Source organism: Anabrus simplex, chromosome 1 (genome assembly GCF_040414725.1).
Source record: "Anabrus simplex isolate iqAnaSimp1 chromosome 1, ASM4041472v1, whole genome shotgun sequence".
Taxonomy (NCBI): Eukaryota; Metazoa; Arthropoda; class Insecta; order Orthoptera; family Tettigoniidae; genus Anabrus; species Anabrus simplex.
The window spans coordinates 1,329,795,430-1,329,815,824 of NC_090265.1; positions in this window are offsets into that span (position 1 = coordinate 1,329,795,430).

Sequence of the window (20,395 nt, forward strand, 5' to 3'; positions counted from 1 at the left end):
CTCCAGTTCCGTGAGAAAATTTCTGCATCCATTATATCATTTCTCAGCCATGATTCAACTCCTGTTACAATATCTGGTAAATATATAGCAATTAAATTACTTAATTCTATTCCTGTCTTTACAATACTTCTACTGTTCTACACTAAAATTTTTATGTCATCCCTACTTCCAGATCTCTGTACCCTTATCACTGCTCCGTAGACAGCCCCGTTTCCCTGAATGTATCTCCCTATTACCCTTCCAAACAAATTTTCTAATTTATACGTACCACTGCGGTTTAAGTAAAGGCCATCTGAGCGCAGATCCCTATCTCCTACCCACCCATTGGGATCTAGAAATTTCACTTCCGGTTTACCACTCACCCACTCCATAGTCTTATTTCAATCCACAATCACATTCCAGTCAGTATCCCTCCTACACAGTATTCTACTAATAACATTCTCCGCTTTCTTAAACTTCACCCGTGCTGTATTTACCAGATCCCACACATCTCCAACTATGTTGGTACTTATATCAGCTTGACTTACGTTGTTGGTACCAACGTGAAACACTACCACCTTCTCCGTCCCCTCCTCCCTCTCTACTTTCCTCAACATCTGCTTCAACCCAATTCCTGGATAACATTCTACCCTGGTTCCCTTTCCTCCACACTTTCCCCACGTGTCTAACGATGGAATCCCCCATGACCAGAGCCTCAACCCTACCCACCTCATTTGATCCCCTCCCCTCCTTGTCAGTCCTATCTTTCCTGATAGCTGCAGAAGCTACTTCCACCTCCCTTTTCTCCTTCCCATGACACTGTTCCACATGTCTTTCCCTATACTCTACATTTCCCTTTCCTACCTTTTCCCTTCCTCCTACTTCCACACATCTCAGCAACGGTTCCCTGTTCCTCATCTTCCCTCTGTTGTTCTACCCGGAGTGAATCGTACCTATTTCGCACAGACACCTGTCCTGAATTCTGATCCTGAAGAGAGTCTTTACCCTGCAAATCTCCTTCCCCTCAGAATATTAGACATTCTGTATTCTACAACTCCCCCCTTTCCTTCCTCTCCCTCTTGTACACCTACTGTAACCTGGACATTGTTTGAGGGAGGCCTATCTTCCTTCCTGTCTTCTGTGAGAATCGTAATTATCTCCCTCAAACTCTCCAACTCCTCCCTCATACCCCGCAATGCCTCGCAACACCCACAGTTCTTACACTTGCACTCCTTAGCCATTCTTTACGGAAAAAATGAAAATAAAAGGAAAAATAAAATAACTTACGTGCAAATAGAATAAACGGAGGGATACATTGTCTGGGATAGTACTCAAACATCACACGACAATCAGGTAATTAATATATGACTACACTACAATACTACTTAGTCGAAATCTACGTTTAACCTACAACACCCTAACAGGATAAAAACTGCTGTTAATTACTGAATACCAAAAGGAATACACAAGAATTACACAATTCTAAACTGCAATTAAGCCTATCCTAATTACAACAGAATTTTAGTGAGTGAGTTTATACGGATACCTCTACTATGCCGGTACTACACAAATATTTTACAATACTAAAATAAGCACGCTAAATTATAATAAGATATTACTCATATACTACTATACAGTACAATACAATAATTTTAAACTATGTTCAGACGTATCCTAATTACAATACCTGTACCGTATGTCACAAATAAGCACAAACAGAAATGAAAATTGCAAGTTTGAAATTTGCAAGAACTACTGTATTCAAAGATTACCAACAAAGCTAAATGCTTAGACAGGTTATTATTAGTACTATGCTCTAATAGATACACACGAATATAGCAGGCAAGATACGGTTCTATCTAAATATACTGTATCTACACTACAATTCTCAGCTGAAATGTGGTTATATGAATTTTTACTACTGTTGGATTACTATTATTTTCCCTACTACGCGGGACGGAGAATAAAAGTGTCCTTAAATGCTGAAAAATAAGAGGTTGTCTACAATAATTTCTGTCAGAACTACGCCGGGGGCTTGAACTGCAATATTATTGGGATATAGGAATTTATTAACTTTTTACTCGATGAATAAACGAAGGTGGAAAGTACAAAGTATGCAGGGAACTAAGACTACAAATTATCGGAATAATCAGCTGATTTTGTATTTATTTACACAACTACAATGTGCATGTAGCAACAATCGTCAACGATTCTAATAGAATTGTCAACAATCCTAAAACTGTCAAGTACCGTCATTATCCAGTGAAATTACCGTGCATTCTCTTTAACTTCTTTTTAAAATCAAAGTTTACAGGCGTATCATGTTATTTAATTTAATAAATTATTATCTTCGTGATAGTTTGTGCGGATATCTATACGAAATATCGGAAAAGTTGCGGCGGAAGTTACAATGAGTTACAACTCCTTATAATAATCTGCCTTTGTATTATACCAACAAACCTACATATATTTTAAAATATTGTTTTGAAAGTTAATATTATTACCTGAAGTATTTCCTAAACCTAAATTCGAAACCGGGTACACCTAGCTAGCCTACTTAACCTAGAAAAGGTAACCTACTGAACACCAAGTGAATTACTTGTTATAAAATTCAAATAAATATTACTACTCCCAATTTCTACCAACAAGCACTAAACGCCACTATATAAATAGCACTAAATAAAAAAACACACACACAATTTAAACAACTTCAATCTGTTTATATACATGTGTTGCTGTGGTTTCACTAAGTCCTGATTTTGTGAGTTCTGTGTTATCCAAAGTAACAGTATACCAGGAGGTGAACGTAGAGTTTTTAAGAAAGTTAAAAATGACCGTGCTTCTCGGTTTACGAAAAAGAAGTCGAATGTACCAGGGCAAGGTACAGAACATGGTACCGGTATGCGCAGTACTTTGAGCAAGAAATCCAGTGCTGCTAAAAGGAAAATTGATGGGAGGCATTTCATTCGATGAATACAAGACAGAAGATAAATCCTCAAGTGGGTCTAGCTAGGTTCATTGAGCATTCCCACCTGAAGCTGTCATAAATGTAGCAAAACCTACCTTTAGGGTTCTGGCCAATCCAGATTTGTTACAGAAGTGTTTGCATGGCAGAACCCAGAATCCTAACAAGAGTTTCAACTCCCTTATATGGAAGAGATGTCCCAAACCTGTATTTGTATCTTCAAATTTGTTCAAAATAGCAGCATATGATACTTGTTTAGCATTTAATAATGGAAATGTAGGGAGCATAAAGACTTTGAAGAGACTAGGTTGCAGCCAGGAGCTTTCACAGTGTCAATACTAAAGGACATAGATGACAGGCGAATTGCTACAGCTGACTCCACAATCATGAAATTAGAAACTAAGGCTTATCAAAGATGAAAGTCAAAAGGGAAACAGCTGGAGGAGGAAGAGGAAACTGAGGAATATGGATATGGTCTGCACTAATTAATTAGATGAATGGTAAAACAATATATACAATCTCAAATTCTTTAATTCAAGTTTTCCGTAACTTATATTTCTGTAACTTTAATGTACCTTTCCTACTACATTTTTCAAGATACGGTGATGAAACTTGGTATGCTTCTATAAACCATCATTATAAATAACTTCCTGAGAAAAAATAGAATTTAAAGAAAATATTTAGGATTTTATGGGGTAACAGGTCATTATACGTTTTCCTAATTTAGTCCGTCAAATTTGAATTGCTCTAAAAAATAAAAGGAAGATATCAAACATTTGTTCCACATATACCTTGAAATTATTATTTAGATATTATGTGCCAAATTTAGTGACTTAGAATTTGATGATTTTCTAAACAGGGTACATTTTAAGGGTTCATGTTTCAGAAAGTTCAAATATTCCTAGCATAGGAACCATTTAGGTGATCACCACAAAAATTAACACACACATGCCCAGAACCCTGATAACCATGCATATCAAATTCTATAATATTATCTTTAAAACCCCGGGAGTTACAATAATTTTTTTTTTGCTAGTTGCTTTACGTCGCACCGACACAGATAGGTCTTTTGGCGACGATGGGACAGGAAAGTGCTAGGAGTGGGAAGGAAGCGGCCGAGGCCTTAATTAAGGTACATCCCCAGCATTTGCCTGGTGTGAAAATGGGAAACCACGGTAAACCATTTTCAAGACTGCCGACAGTGGGGTTCGAACCTACTATCCCCCGAATACTGGATACTGGCCGCACTTAAGCGACTGCAGCTATCGAGCTCGGTAATAAATATTTCAATGAAGTGCAATTTTGCATACGTCCCACCTTAAACAGTGACTTAAAATTAGGAGATGTGATAAATTTAAATCCGTCTGGCCTAAGCAAGCATCGAGTGCGGCCGTGCTGGTTTGAGTGTGCCGGTAGAGTGTGAGCGGTGAGTGCAAGTGGGAAGTGGAGAGTGACGAGGAAAATGATTAGTGTGGAATAATATCGAGCAGTTATCGGAAGATGGAAGGGGAGAAGGAAGACGAAAGCAGACAAAAGAGAGGGAAGTAAAGTGATAATGGGAATGAAGGGTGAGATTATGATGGTGGAAGTGGTGATTATGGTACTGCTAGTGATAGGAGGCGTGGAAGTAAACCCAGGCCTGATTTCCAGTGGTAACATGAGCTGGGAAGACATAGAAGTCATAAGAAGAGTGGTAAAGGAGATTGTGGAGGAAGTTTGCCCGTTTGAACAGATTAAAAGTATGATACGGGAACAAGTGAAGGAGTTCGAAAATATGAGGCAATGGATAAAGGAAATAACAGACGAAACAAGGACCAAAGTGGGAAATAACGAGAGAGAAATAGTGTTAGGTACTCAGAGACAAAATAAGAAATATAGAAGAGGAGGTGTTGAAGCTGTAGATAGAAATAGAAGATATTTATTTATTTATTTATTTATGGAGTGCCAGAAGAGAAAGGGGAGGAAAAAGTGGGGACTATTTAAAAAGTTGTGGACGTCATTCAGAAAAAAATGAAAATCAACTTCAGCGAAGTTGATATAGATATAGATGATGCGGGAAGGATTGGTAAAGTGTATGGTTACAGGCCTATAAAAGTGAAGTTGTTATCTACAATGATGGCTGAAATAGTGATAAGAAACGCGGGTAATCCACAGAGTAATAGAATTTGGATTAAGAGAGACATGGGATGAGATGGTAATAAGAATAAAAAATCCTAAAGGAACATTTAGTGAGGGCCAGACTCCAAGGATTAAGAGCACACATTAGGGGACAGCAATTAGTGGTAACCAATGGGAGTTGGGTTAGATACTGGACTATGATCAAATTATGGGCACTAGAAGAGAGTCGGAAACAGAAAGAAGTGAAGGGTATGAGAGTTGAAGAAAGGCAGGTAAAGGAAAGTAGTGCCGGAGAGGATGGGCATGGCAATAAGAACAAATGGATGCAGTGAGTTAAGTGAGATTAATAGTGTCGAGATCAGAGGAAAGACAGGAAAATGAACACAATGCTGGAGCGAGAGAAGACGGGGATGGTGAACAGGGAAGAACAAAGGGAAGCAGCGTGTTGAGAATAGAAGTGGTGAGAGAAGTAGCCAGGGAAATAGACAGGTAAGTAAGAGAAGAGTCTTGTATTGAGGACTGTTTAAGACACATGCAGAGTGAATTCGAAGGTCTGAAGGAGGAATTCAAATTGTTTGGAACAAAGAGGAGCAGGAGCCTAAAGGATTATGGGGAAAAAAGATATAAGTGAGGAGGGTGTATTAACAAGAAGTAAAAAGTTAAATAATGTTAGTAAGATAATAAGTGATTGTCAAAATTGTGTGGTGACAAGGGTGGTGAGGAGTGGTTAAGTGATAAAACTGTGGCAAGTGGGGTAGAGGTTTGGTATAGAGTGATGTAAATAGTTGCTGGTAGAGTGAGTAATGAATGAGGGTTGAGAGTGTGGAAATGAATGAGTATGATGGAAAATAAAGGAAAAATTTAGTCGATAAAAGTATATAGTGATTGTATGTGATTGGAGTGGTAGTGGTTAAGAGTGAGTAAGTTATTGGTGGAATTGTAGTGCTGTTTGTAAGTGATTCTTGTAGTTGAGATAAGAGTGATTAGTTATAGATATGATGATTGTAAATAATGCCGGCCCCGTGGTGTAGGGGTAGCGTGCCTGCCTCTTACCCGGAGGCCCCGGGTTCGATTCCCAGCCAGGTCAGGGATTTTTACCTGGGCCTGAGGGCTGGTTCGAGGTCCACTCAGCCTACGTGATTAGAATTGAGGAGCTATCTGAAGGTGAGATGGCGGCCCCGGTCTAGAAAGCCAAGAATAACGGCCGAGAGGATTCGTCGTGCTGACCACACGACACCTCGTAATCTGCAGGCCCTCGGGCTGAGCAGCGGTCGCTTGGTAGGCCAAGGCCCTTCAAGGGCTGTAGTGCCATGGGGTTTGGTTTGGATTGTAAATAATATGAGGTAGTGAAATATGAAGATGAAATATGATTGGAGTGGTGGTGGATAAGAGTGAGCAAGTTATTGGTGGAATTGTAGTGCTGTTTGTAAGTGATTCTTCTAGTTGAGATAAGAGTGATTAAGTTAGAAGATGATGTCTTAGTGAGTAATGAGAGGTAACGCGAAAGTAGACAGTTGGCTGGTGGAATAGTGTACAGTGGTTGTAAATAATGTATGAGAGATGTAGTGGAGGAGAATGGAGTGCTTGTAAATAAGGAGAGACCGTTTGGTTTATTAAGAAGGAGGAAGCTATATAGGCTGTGAGATTATAGTTAAATATATTTGAACGGTAATATGGTAAAATATTAGATATGATGGCATAGTGAGTAATGAGAGGTACCATGATAGCAGATCAGTATGCAATGCAGAAACATGAGGAAAATATAGGGCACTTATTCAGCAGTTGATGCAATGTGATGACTGGCACTGACACAAGTGTGATAACAGGTATAACTTGAAAACAATCTTATCTCCTCCATGGGTTACTAACACAAATATCAAGCTCGAATTATTATTATTATTACTACTACTACTTGTATGTATAGCTATGAATTGCACATCCATTTAGGATTAGTATTGTTATTATTCACGTAGTTGAATTATCGATTTGTGTGTGAGGTTATGTCATGAAGCATATGTTGTACATAGACATTGATATCAGTTCAGTTAATGTAAATACCTGTAAATTAATATTATAATTTATTCTTACCTGTATATATAAATTGTAATCCGTTATTATGAAACACACTGCAACTTCCAGAGTGATAATGGGCAGGAGAATAGTGGAGAATATTCTGTACATTGTATTCATGCACTCTAGAATTTTCATGAAGATATTTTTTGTAACGTAGCTTTCTAAAAGTCTGGCCAGACGCATATATAAGGGGATGATCTTGCCAATGAAGTGAGTGACAGTTGTTGGAAGAGAGTTATTGTTTAGCAGCATGTGGCTGACATGCCGAGAGCCAGGCAGTCTCGATGTTGAATTGATCGGAAGTCATCTGTTTTATCTATGTTTCAAAGTGTAACCTCTGTGGTATTCAGTGTCAGTTGTCGACTGTTTAAAGATGGCAGGTTTGTTGATATTCTACAAGTGAAGAGTTTTTGTCTTGTGATACGGCGATATAAGGTTATGTGTGTATTAATTTGTGAATATGTAAATAAAAATACTGTAGCAACTGACAGCATCTTGTTGGATGCGTTAGCACAGTAAGTTGTAACAGGTCATGAGTGAAGATGTAAGTACGGAATGTATAATGACTCGCTGTGTCAGGCAGGAGAGGTAAAGTAGGGCATTACCCCTCTCTGATGGGTGTATATTATTTTATTTTATGTTATTCTGCTAATTGACCATACAATTGTTGTATTTCCATGGCTAGTGGAACTCCGGAAGGGAGTTGTCCGCGGGCCATTTGCCAGCATCTGCTGATTATTTTATAATTTATTTTCGTTTGATTCTTTGTCGGCTTATTTGTTAAGTTACTATAGGAATAAGTTGAAAGACTTTGCCTATGTTGGGCACTGTTATTTTTCTCCATTAATAGATCACTAAGGTAGTAAGTACTGTAGATCTGGAGGAAAATAAATAAAGGAATAATTAACACATGCTGAAGATTTCAAATATGCAGGCAAGAAAGTAAAGGAAGTTGAGAACTTAATTATTGATAAAGAAAAAGAAATGTATGCAAACCACATGTATTCCAATAGCCATACTTGCTATATTAATATGTTGTAAATGTTGTAATCCATGCCTTGGGATTCAGCTACTGGATGTTGTACTAAAGTTTGTATCAACCAAAAGATAATTTAATAGGCCTACCTACAACTCAAGTAAAGGCAAAGTCATCAGATGATGACATAGTAGTACATTTTGAGAGACCTACAGTGATTGGCACTCGGCCTAATATTCATAATTTGGAATCAGAATCAGGTATTTCAGAGAGAGAGAGGAATATAGAGAAAAAGTGCAAACATCCCATAGCCAGAGGATTTAAGACAAAACCAGAGTATAAAAAAGGTGAAAAGAGAAGGGACTGACAGAAGTGATCGTGAGGTAGGCCGCGATACACTACGGCGAACGCCGATTCGCAACAAGTCCCTCCGTGGGGAATTATGGAGTGAGCACATCGAACGGGGTTCGATCTGTGACCTCCCAGTCAGAAATCCCTAATAATCATGAGTAATTTAAATGTAACATATAATCAAGAGTAGGTCAAGAATAACATAAGAAAAGGAGATATAGCAAAAACAGTGGAAGTGAGTGATTAAGTGTAAATTAAATATCAGTGCAGTGAATAAGTGCAGAAATTACAATTATAATTAAAAGCATTCTTAAAGTCAGTCTCAACTTGGAACATTCAGTGAGCCAGGGAGTGAAGCAATCTTGAGCAATCCGAATATTTGTCAGCAAGTGTAGTAAACAGACAAGGTCATGGTTTGAGGCTCAAATTGGGTGGACCAGTGGAAAACAAGCATGTTTTTGGTCACGTAGGAAAGTGCCCTGTGAATGAAGAATGCACTTAGTGGTGCAACAATTCCTTCTAGAAAGATTCTGTGGAAGATTACCAGTCACATGTATATACAGGAGACGGGTGGGACCACACTTGAAGTAACCAACATGAAGCTAACAAGTCAGTGATGTTAGAGAACATTGTAGTAGGGGATGACATGTTCTAGAAACTCAGAGAAGTGATAAAAGGGAGTGACAAGAGAGGCTTGAGGTCATTCAGTTACTTGGGAAGGAGCTGTCACTCTGCAGGGGGCTGTCACTAGGAAGCGTCCACTTAGCAGAGAGCCGACACTGGGTAGAAATTAGTCAGTGAAGATAGTAGTTTAAGGAGTTATTCAGATCAGGCAGCAATTGAATCTGCTGTCAGTAGAATTGGTTAGTTGTGTCCCACAGGGTATAGCACAAAGACAGTACGTAGAAAACTCGCTGAGTGTTTAAGGAGACTGTAGCTTCAGTTCCCGTTCACCTTAGAAACAGTTCTGTGTTCAAGTCCTGAACTCACCAGGGAAGATTCCAGAGGAGCCCTACAGTGAGGAATCAAGAGAGAAGCAAGAAGAAAGAAGCTTCAAAACCCAACATAAGTCTCAGCTAGTTTTAAGAGACTTTAAAGACAGGAGAAAAATTAAAAGTGTTGTATGTGATATATAAATGTGTGTGTTTTAAAGATTTTCAAAGTCTAATGCACTGACTATCAAAGCCTGTTTTGAAAGGAGAATAATTGCAGGTGTGCTGTAAGTTATTGCAAATGGTATATTTTAGAATCTGTTTTGAATAAATTAGAGTAAGATTTTCATGGTGTCAGAAAGCGTTTAAATTAAGGCCAAAAATTTTGTTAATTGCTCCCGAAGCCCTAACCTGTCCTGATTCCAGTATGACAGTACTGTTGATTCTTGTAATCGTAATCGATCTAGCAGATATTTGTTGTTCCTCTTTTGTTTTGTTGTTTCAAATATGCTGTTATGAACTAAATAGTTCTAATTGCTTTTATTCTGATTATTTGTTTTAATAACAATAATAAATCAATATCAAATATTAGCCTGTTCATGGGTGCCGATAGGATCTTTTCCAGGGAGGGGCACATTAATACTTTTCCAGATCAACTTTCCTGCTATAAAAAAGACATATTATTTTGTTTCATTACCGTTCTATATAATGATGATGATACACAACGCCCCCCCCCCCCAATTTTTCCTTGCATTTCTTACTTGCTTCGTTAAATGCAGCATTTCGCTACTCTGAAACCGTTGGCTACTCAGAGATTTTGACCACAGAAGTTTGCTTTTCCTCTTCTTGATTCATTATCAAAAGTTTCAGTTGTTAAAATGGTTAAAAATAATAAAATGTTCATGTCGTATTTCCTAAAATTAGAAATCAAGCAGTTCATTAAAATGGTAATGTCAACCCAGTTCAACGATTTTCTAAACAATGCGATATATTTTCAGATAACCCCAAGTCACTATGAAAATCCACAGCCTGTTTCCAGTCATTCGACCGGGTCAGGAATGGAATGAATGAAGCCTCTATCTAGCGGTCAGGATAGGAATCGTGCCGGCTGCCGAAGCCTGTCGCGCTCCTCTGGGGCAATGATTAATGAATGACAGATGAAATGAAATGATATTGGAGAGTTTTGCTGGAATGAAATATGACAGGGAAAACCAGAGTACCTGGAGAAAAACCTGTCTCGCCTACGCTTTGTCCAGCACAAATCTCACATGGAGTGACCAGGATTTGAACCACGGAACTCAGTGGTGAGAGGCCGGTGTGCTGCCGCCTGAGCCACGGAGGCTTACCCCAATTCACTATGTAAAATTAAATTGCAGAAATATCTGTAGAACTCAACTCCTGGCTAATAATTCGCATAGCACACACAATGTAATTACTTGTCAATTACTTAAAACTAATCTTTACAAATTTTTTTTTTTAAATTTAGTTTGTACTCACCGTTATAGCGAATCACCATAGTTTTCGCCTTCTTCACAGCCAATCATGAATACCTTGCAGTGCTCTTGTTAGAATAATGACACACTTGTACGAAGTGACAAACTTTGTAACATCCATTTTATTCAATCACACACTTAGTTTCACGACAGTGGTAAAAAGCAATGGGTAGGCAAATGTTCTGTCTACTTTAAATGAGAAGGAAAAAAGTACAAATAAAAATATTGTACTGATTTAGCCGCGTTACGAATATGAAGGCTTAGTTTTGTAATACAATTTTCAGCACACACATTCATTAAATCAAAACGTATCTATCACTTGACAAATATTATCCATTATTTTTATATAAATGGACGTAAACCATGCTTAAACCTGACAAAAATTGTTTAAACGGTTCTTCTTTAGATAATATGTCCTTAAACATCAGAATCGAGTAAGAGAAGTAGCACTCTTCTAGGAGTTTCATGTGAGAACGTTTTTAATAAACTTCTGTTCGCCCTCTGCCACTCTTTCATGGTGCAAAGACAGCATGCAAAGCCCACTAAGTCGATCATTTGTCATTGTTGATCTAAGCCAAGATCTCACCCTCCAAAGTGTGCTGAAACTCCTCTCCACTGCGCGTGTGGTCGCAAGCAGGGAAATACAAATTTCTAAAACACCACCTGCTCTTGGGTAAAAATCCTTAATTTTTAAAAAAAAGTTTCAGGAGATTCATATCTGGTTTACAGTCCTTGTTTTGCCACATGTCATATGACAATTCTGCGTTCACCATTTTGTAGATATTAGAAACAACTTTCATGGAATGTGAAAAATCTTCCTTTCTTAATGTTTTCATAATGCAAGGATGGAGAGAATACAGCATCAGTATGGTCATGTTTTGTTCTCAAAAACGCAATTCTAAAGACTGTATATCAGCGAGTCCATGTAGGAAATGTAGACTGAAACTCTGTAATAGTCCTCAGCCCTAGTTTCACTGTGGTTCGTCCTGTGATGCTGCTTGGCAGTGAGGCAAGACAGCATTATTTCAAATCCAGTATTAGAAGCTGAGTCCTCAGCATCTACCATTATTCTTTGAAAGTGGGTGATTGCGCCCGATCGTTGTTTTTTAAAAATGCCCAGAAGCTACAAGATATGTTCTCTTAACTTTGAAGGCTCCAGTTCTTCTGCTTGAAGGAAGTTTTATATGGGTTCTAAAATGCCACTGTATTTTGCTATTACGTGCACTGCAACAATAAAGGCCAAGTTCGGTGCTAAACAGTGAAGTTTATGTGCAAGTTGTTGAGTCTTGGAATTGTAACTTCGGCAGTTAGAAATATTTTTGAGAGCCTTCATGATACTGGAAAAGTTTTCTGAAGAGAGCCTGATGCTTTTGTACTTTGAAGACCATCTTGTTCCACCGAATAGAAGTAAGTTGCAGATCTGCTCCCTTCAGAGTGGACTTTCACGAAAAAGTGAATTATTTCCTTGATGGCACCTGCCGCATTATTCACAACAGAGAGTTCAATGAGGCCGTATATTACCAGGTTAAGTTTATGACTAGCACAGTGACAGAAAATAGACTTTTAGTACCTATCTTGTATTAATTTTGTAACTTCACCTTCACGTCTTACCATAGTAGCACAATCGTCGTGTCCTTGACCATATAGTTTGGTTAAATCCAGACCAGAGCTTGTTAAAAAGTGCAAAATTTAATTTGAGACTGAGTTGGCGTTCATTCCTTCCAAAGGCTGAAACCCAAGGAATTCTTCACATACTTTTAAATCGTCACTAGATATAATCTCGATGAACCAAATTCCAATAGACAGCTGCTCAATTCCAGATATGTCAGCTGTCTCGTCAGCAATAACAGAGAAGGCATTGTATGAATTTGCTTCTGTAACCAGTATCTCTCGTAATTCCTGTTCACAAAATCTTATTTCGTTTTGAATTCGATGAGAAGTGTACTAGGCATTTTTTTGCAGAATTTGAGAGGTGTAGAGCATCTCCCACCTCCAGGCGGAATTCCAATATATCATGAAAAACTCCGCTCCCTGACGTTTACCCTCGAAGTGAGATATCATGTGCCATAGAAAATAATAGTTGAGAAAATTGGTTCCAGCTTCTTTCTATTTTGTTCAATCTGATGGTGGAGACTACTATTGATTTGATCAGCTACTGTGAGTTGCTTTCCTTCATAGCTATCCATAAAGTTTTTCACCTTTTCTGATGATTCTCTATGTCAGTTTGATTTTATATGGTCTTTGGGGCTGGCTTTGAAGTCCTTGTATGTTGTGAAAGTTTTCGTAATGAATGCCCCTTGAAAACCTCTTTTAACGCTCAGCTTAAACAGAACACACGTTTGGCATAAAGCACCCTTCAGTTCACGAGAATAGCATAGCCACATATAGAATAATGCTTCAACCACTGGCATCTGAAAGCGCAGCTGGCTCCCGCTCGCAAATCACCTTTTAAAATCGTAGGTCACGTGTGGAACCCATGGTTTTAACAATAATTCGTACTCAAGAGTGTCACATATATTTTCCTGCATTAAGGGGGGAGACCTAGCTCAACACGGGAAAAAACAGGCCAATATTCATTCGATTGTTAAATATGCTACAAACGTTGTTGAAAAATTCTGCACGTATCCCAGTATTGGCATGCTTCCTAGCAATCAGAAGCAACTGCAATAATTTCAAAATTCCAATTATAACATCTTAAAATAAAATTTCCTGCCTTTTTAACAAAATATCACGGTTTCCTTCATAACTCTCTTACTGTTTTACGGATAATAACGATTTTTTCAGGGTTTCCTCCCATAGTGTTGTACCACAATCTGTACCTCATTCAGGTCAATGGGATTTATATTAGATTTTATATAAAATATTTATTTTTAGTATTTTCAGGTGCGCGGAATAAAAACTCGACAAAAATATCTAAATCACAATCTATGTTAGTGATTGAGGTTCATTTTGTAGGTGGGGGTTTGATATACACTTTAAAAAAGGAAAAGTACGAAAATTCTTATAAACTTGGAACTTATAAGGGAAACAGTGATATTTTGTTAAAAAAGCGGGAAATTTAATTTAAGATGTTATAATTAGAATTTTGACATTATTGCAGTTGCTTCTGATTGCTAGGAAGCAAGCCAATACTGGGATATGTGCAGAATTTTTCAACAACGTTTGTAGCATATTTAACAATCGAATGAATATTGGCCTGTTTTTTCCCGTGTTGAGCTAGGTCTCCCTTAAGAACATGCCAATGTCTTTTCTGTCACTTTCATCTTTCAGAAAAACTTTGTTAACAATCCCCCCTTGAAGTTCTGCTTTATCACAGTAGTGTTCTATATCTTGTGAAGATTCCAGTTTGCAAACACTGCACTGTTTGTTCTGTTCAACACTGTCCCTTGACTCACTGATTTCCTCAGAACTTTCAGCCCTTTCACTTAAGTTACTAAATTTAGCCATTTTGAAAAACAGTCTTATATCCATTCCAATTGCATAAAAGTTGCTAAATCATTTGATTTGATTAGTAATAATTTATAACTGCTGTGTTGTTGTTGTTGTTTGAGTCATCAGTCCATAGACTGGTTTGATGCAGCTCTCCATGCCACCCTATCCTGTGCTAACCTTTTCATTTCTACGTAACTATTGCATCCTACATCTGCTCTAATCTGTTTGTCATATTCATACCTTGGTCTACCCCTACCGTTCTTGCCACCTACACTTCCTTCAAAAACCAACTGAACTAGTCCTGGGTGTCTTAAGATGTGTCCTATCATTCTATCTCTTCTTCTCGTCAAATTTAGCCAAATCGATCTCCTCTCACCAATTCGATTCAGTACCTCTTCATTCGTGATTCGATCTATCCATCTCACCTTCAGCATTCTTCTATAACACCACATTTCAAAAGCTTCTATTCTCTTTCTTTCTGAGCTAGTTATCGTCCATGTTTCACTTCCATACAATGCCACGCTCCACACAAAAGTCTTCAAAAACATCTTTCTAATTCCGATATCAATGTTTGAAGTGAGCAAATTTCTTTTCTTAAGAAAGCTCTTCCTTGCTTGTGCTAGACTGCATTTTATGTCCTCCTTACTTCTGCCATCGTTGGTTATTTTACTACCCAAGTAACAATATTCATCTACTTCCTTTAAGACTTAGTTTCCTAATCTAATATTTCCTGTATCACCTGCCTTCGTTCGACTGCACTCCATTACTTTTGTTTTGGACTTATTTATTTTCATCTTGTACTCCTTACCTAAGACTTCATCCATACCATTCAGCAACTTCTCGAGATCTTCTGCAGTCTCAGATAAAATAACAATATCATCGGCAAATCTCAAGGTTTTGATTTCCTCTCCTTGGACTGTGATTTCCTTTCCAAATTTCTCTTTGATTTCCTTTACTGCCTGTTCTATGTAAACATTGAAAAGGAGAGGGGACAAACTGCAGCCTTGCCTCACTCCTTTCTGGATTGCTGCTTCTTTTTCAAAGCCCTCGATTCTTATCACTGTAGACTGATTTTTATACAGGTTGTAGATAATTCTTCGTTCTCGGTATCTGATCCCTATCATCTTCAGAATCATAAATAGCCTGGTCCAATCAACATTATCGAATGCCTTTTCTAGATCTACGAATGCCATGTACGTGGGCTTGTCCTTCTTGATTCGATCCTCTAAGATTAGACATAAAGTCAGGATTGCTTCACGTGTTCCTACATTTCTTCTGAAGCCAAATTGATCTTCCCCCAACTCAGCTTCAACTTGTTTTTCCATTCTTCTGTAAATAATACGTGTTAAAATTTTGCAGGCATGAGATACTAAACTAATAGTGCGGTAGTTTTCACACCTGTCAGCACCGGCTTTCTTGGGAATAGGTATAACAACATTCTGCCGAAAATCGGATGGGACTTCTCCTGTCTCATACATCTTGCACACTAAATGAAATAACCTTACCATGCTGGTTTCTCCTAAGGCAGTCAGTAATTCAGAGGGAATATCATCAATTCCAGGTGCCTTGTTCCTATTTAGGTCACTCACAGCTCTGTCAAACTCTGACCTCAAAACTGGGTCTCCCATTTCATCAGCATCAACAGCCTCTTCATGTTCCCGAACGAAATTATCTACATCGTTACCTTGATACAACTGTTGGATATGCTCCTGCCATCTTTCTGCTTTGTCTTCTTTCCCTAGAAGTGGCTTTCCATCTGAGCTCTTAATATTCATGCACCTAGATTTCCTTTCTCCAAAGGTTTCCTTGATTTTCCTGTATGCAGCATCTACCTTTCCCAGGACCATACAGCCTTCGACATCCTTGCACTTCTCCTTCAGCCATTCTTCCTTAGCTACCTTGCACTTTCTATCCACTTGATTCTTTAATTGCCTGTATTCTTTTCTGCCCTCTTCATTTCTAGCATTCTTGTATTTTCGTCGTTCATCAATCAGGTCTAGTATCTCCTGAGTTATCCACTGATTCTTAGTTGATCTTTTCTTCCTTCCTAACATTTCTTCAGCAGCCCTACTGACTTCATTTTTCATGACTCTCCACTCTTCCTCTACTGTGTTTCTTTCGGCCTTTTCATTTAGTCCTTGTGCAACATGTTCCTTGAAACGATCCATCACACTCTTTTCTTTCAACTTGTCTAGATCCCATCTTTTTGCATTCTTTCCTTTCTTCAATTTCTTCAACTTCAGATGGCATTTCATGACCAACAAGTTGTGGTCAGAGTCCACGTCTGCTCCTGGGAAAGTTTTGCAATCCAACACCTGGTTTCTGAATCTCTGCCTAATCATAATGAAGTCTATTTGATACCTTCCAGTGTCTCCAGGTCTCGTCCACGTATACAGCCGTCGTTTGTGGTGTTTGAACCAAGTATTGGCGAGGACTAAATTATGGTCAGTGCAGAATTCAACCAGCCGACTTCCTCTTTCGTTCCTTTGTCCCAATCCAAATTCTCCTACTGTGCTACCTTCTCTTCCTTGGCCTACCACTGCGTTCCAGTCTCCCATCACAATTAGATTCTCGTCACCTTTGACATATTGTATTAAATCTTCTATCTCCTCATATATTCTTTCAATTTCTTCATCATCCGCTGAACTAGTAGGCATATAGACCTGCACTATTGTGGTGGGCATTGGTTTGGTGTCTATCTTGGCGACAATAATTCTTTCACTATGCTGGTCGTAGTAGCTTATCCGCTGCCCTATTTTCTTATTCATTATTAAACCAACTCCTGCATTACCCCTGTTTGATTTCGTGTTGATAATTCGGTAGTCGTCTGACCAAAAATCCTGTTCTTCCTGCCAACGTACTTCACTTATACCAACTACATCTAACTTTAGCCTATCCATCTCCCTTTTCAGATTCTCTAACCTACCACAACGATTCAAACTCCTAACATTCCACGCTCCGACTCGCAGAATGTCAGTATCCATCTTCCTGATGATCGCCCCCTCTCGTGTAGTCCCCACCCGGAGATCCGAATGGGGGACTAGTTTACCTCCGGAATATTTTACCCGGGAGGAAGCCATCATCAGTACATCTTTCATACAGAGAGAGCTGCATGACCTCGGGAGGTGGTTACGGCTGTAGTTTCCCGTTGCTTTCAGCCGTGTAGCAGTATCAACACAGCTAAGCCATGTTGAGTATTATTACAAGGCCGTATCAGTCAATCATCTAGACTGCCGCCTTTGCAACAACCGAAAGGCTGCTACCCCCCTTTCGATGAACCATTCGTTAGTCTGGTCTCTCAACAGATACCCATCCGATATGGTTGCACCTGCGGCTCGGCTATCTGCATCATTGGGACACGCAAGCCTCCCCACCGCGGCAAGGTCACATGGTTCGCAGAGGAGGTTATAACTGCTATGGTAAGTTAAATAGATAAAAATGACTAAATCACTTTTCACTCTAATAGTTGCTTTGATAACAACACAAACATCACAGAATCAATGCACTATTATACGATTCCAATAATAACTAAACTTATTTGTAATGGTCCAACTTTTCAATACTATACATTGCACCCATAAGGCAAATAGCCAAATGAATAAATTATTTAAATCATCAGTTTCAATATGTGAAAACTACAGACGGCAAATTCAGTGGAGATATTTCCCAAGTTCGCAACAAAGAGACCTCCCAGTTAGAAGATACATCCTATCAACTTGCTTGAAGTCATGTCCCGGAAGACCCAAGAGTAATAAACAGCCTCCAATAAAATTATCAAGCCGATAGCAAGATATCCCAGCAAAACTTTCCCATGTGAAAGGGGACATTGGAACAAAAACTGCCACACCTTAAAGAGAAGACGAAGCAAGCACTATTCCTATAAGAGACAGAATGATACCTGACACCCCTTGAGAAATTGGTTGGGCCCTTCTTCAATCACGTCAGAACAGCTGTAGGCAGTTTTTGGCCAATCACAAAATTATAAATTTTAACTGCCCTGCCGAAGCAGAAATATTAGTTATCTGTTTGCGATCTGGAGAAGGTAATTAAAGAAATACTGTGCTGTAGGCTTGGACGAATTTAGAAGGAATTTTCTGTAAAGTGAAGTGATAAATTATTCGATAATTAATGAATTATCGGCATTTAGATCGTAAGTTTGTAAAGAATGGATTCATCCGCAAGATTGAGCCGCATGGCGGGAAACTGTCAAAATTCACCAGAGTAAATAATTCCAGTGACGCTTGGTGAATTGTGTGAAAGTGAACGATCGATTGTTATAATCTTTTGGGACATTGAAACCGCACCGATTTTTGAAGTCACAGGAGATAATCAGTGATTAATTAACCTACGGACACTTATAAAATAGTCGATAGGTTACGATATCACTACGCCATCCTCTCTCCACGAGTTAGTTCGGAGGCGTGGACCCTGGGACAAGTAAATGGAAGCAATGCCAGGACTCAGCTAAGGGCCTCATGGTTGCCAACCCACGCTCCCAAGTTGAGAGCCCCTGGGGCCCTTTTTAGTCACCTCTTACGACAGGCAGAGGTTACCATGGATGTTACTCTACTGCCCTCACCCATAGGGGGTACAATTCATTGATTTCCTTTTCATCTGTACTGGAAGTTGGTGCAAATACTTGTATTATGTTCAGCTTGTAAGGTTTACTTGCTATTTTTACAAAGATTACACAGTCGTTAATGGCCTAGAAGTCTATAATAGATCTGTTTAGCCATGCCGATAGCAGTATTGTTACTCCGGTTAATTGCTGTTGGTTGTTTCCAGAAAAGTAGATGTAATTATCATTACAGGTCTTGAAATGTCCTGGTCCTAACGAATGTACTTCTGCAAGTCCTGCTATTTCTGTGTTGTATCTCACTAGTTCCATTTTGATTACAGCCAGGTTTCCAGTCTGTGTTTACATACCTTGTACATTTCAAGCAGCCATAGTCAATATATTTTTCTCAGCATGGCCAGTATACAATTTCACACTCCTTGACCCGGAATTAGGGTAGCGCTGGTTGTCACATGCATCGTATGACTACATCTGAGGCTCAGTACTTGTTATCATGCGTGACTCTCATGGGACTGATAATGTAGTAGGTTCCCCTGCCTTTCTGCATCATAGTATAATAGCCGGTTTAACCATTATGTGGCTCCTACCCATGAAAGTAATTTTATCATTGCTATAAATAATGAGCAAATCCAGTTACTGTTTGCACTTAGATAAATAATACATTTGTGTTACATACTTTGCAGATCAAGAAATGCAGATTTCAAAGGGGAGGTTGATATTTGTAAAGTGAATAACTCAAGATAAAATTAGCTCTAAATTGAAAAATATTACTAGATAATTCTTGTCGCAATTAATTTTTAACCAAGGTTTATCACAATATAAAGTACAAAATTCATGTAGTTTTACTCTCAGTTATTTTCTTTTTAAATGAAGCCAGAGAAATCAGATTATTAAGATATACCACACGAGAATTAACTGCTCCAGGTAAAATAAACAAATGGAAGTAAGGTTCGAATAGATTGTAATAATGAAATGTCAAGAGGTTTTGATACAAGTGAGTTACTACATTCGAATTTACTTCTAAGTTTCATGAGTAAAGACAACAGTCGTTGAGAGCCAGTGGGAAACTACAGCTGCATTTGTAATATGCTAATATTTTCTCACATTTTCATCTGTTATTGATGATAATGGCTTGCTCTTGCCAAGAAATATAACAGGAGAAGATGGTTCTTCTAATATCACCAGCCAACAAAAAATGTTTTTGAGTCTATTACTTAATGCAAACTTTTTTTACTGTTTACATCGAAAAGTAACCAAAAACTCCATTCATGATTAATAAAGTTTGCTTTTGTACTTTATGCAATGATAAATAAATATTTGAAGGCTTGGCAGACTGTTTAAGGGGTAACGGTGTGTAACACGCAAGAGAGGGGATGAGCGGGGAGAGTGTGAGTGGCATAGCAGTCAAATGAGTCATAGTGTGTGCATACGCTTTCCAGAGGAAAGATGCATTTCGTGTCTCGTGAGGTATAAAAATGTCTTCTAAGAAATGTAGAAATG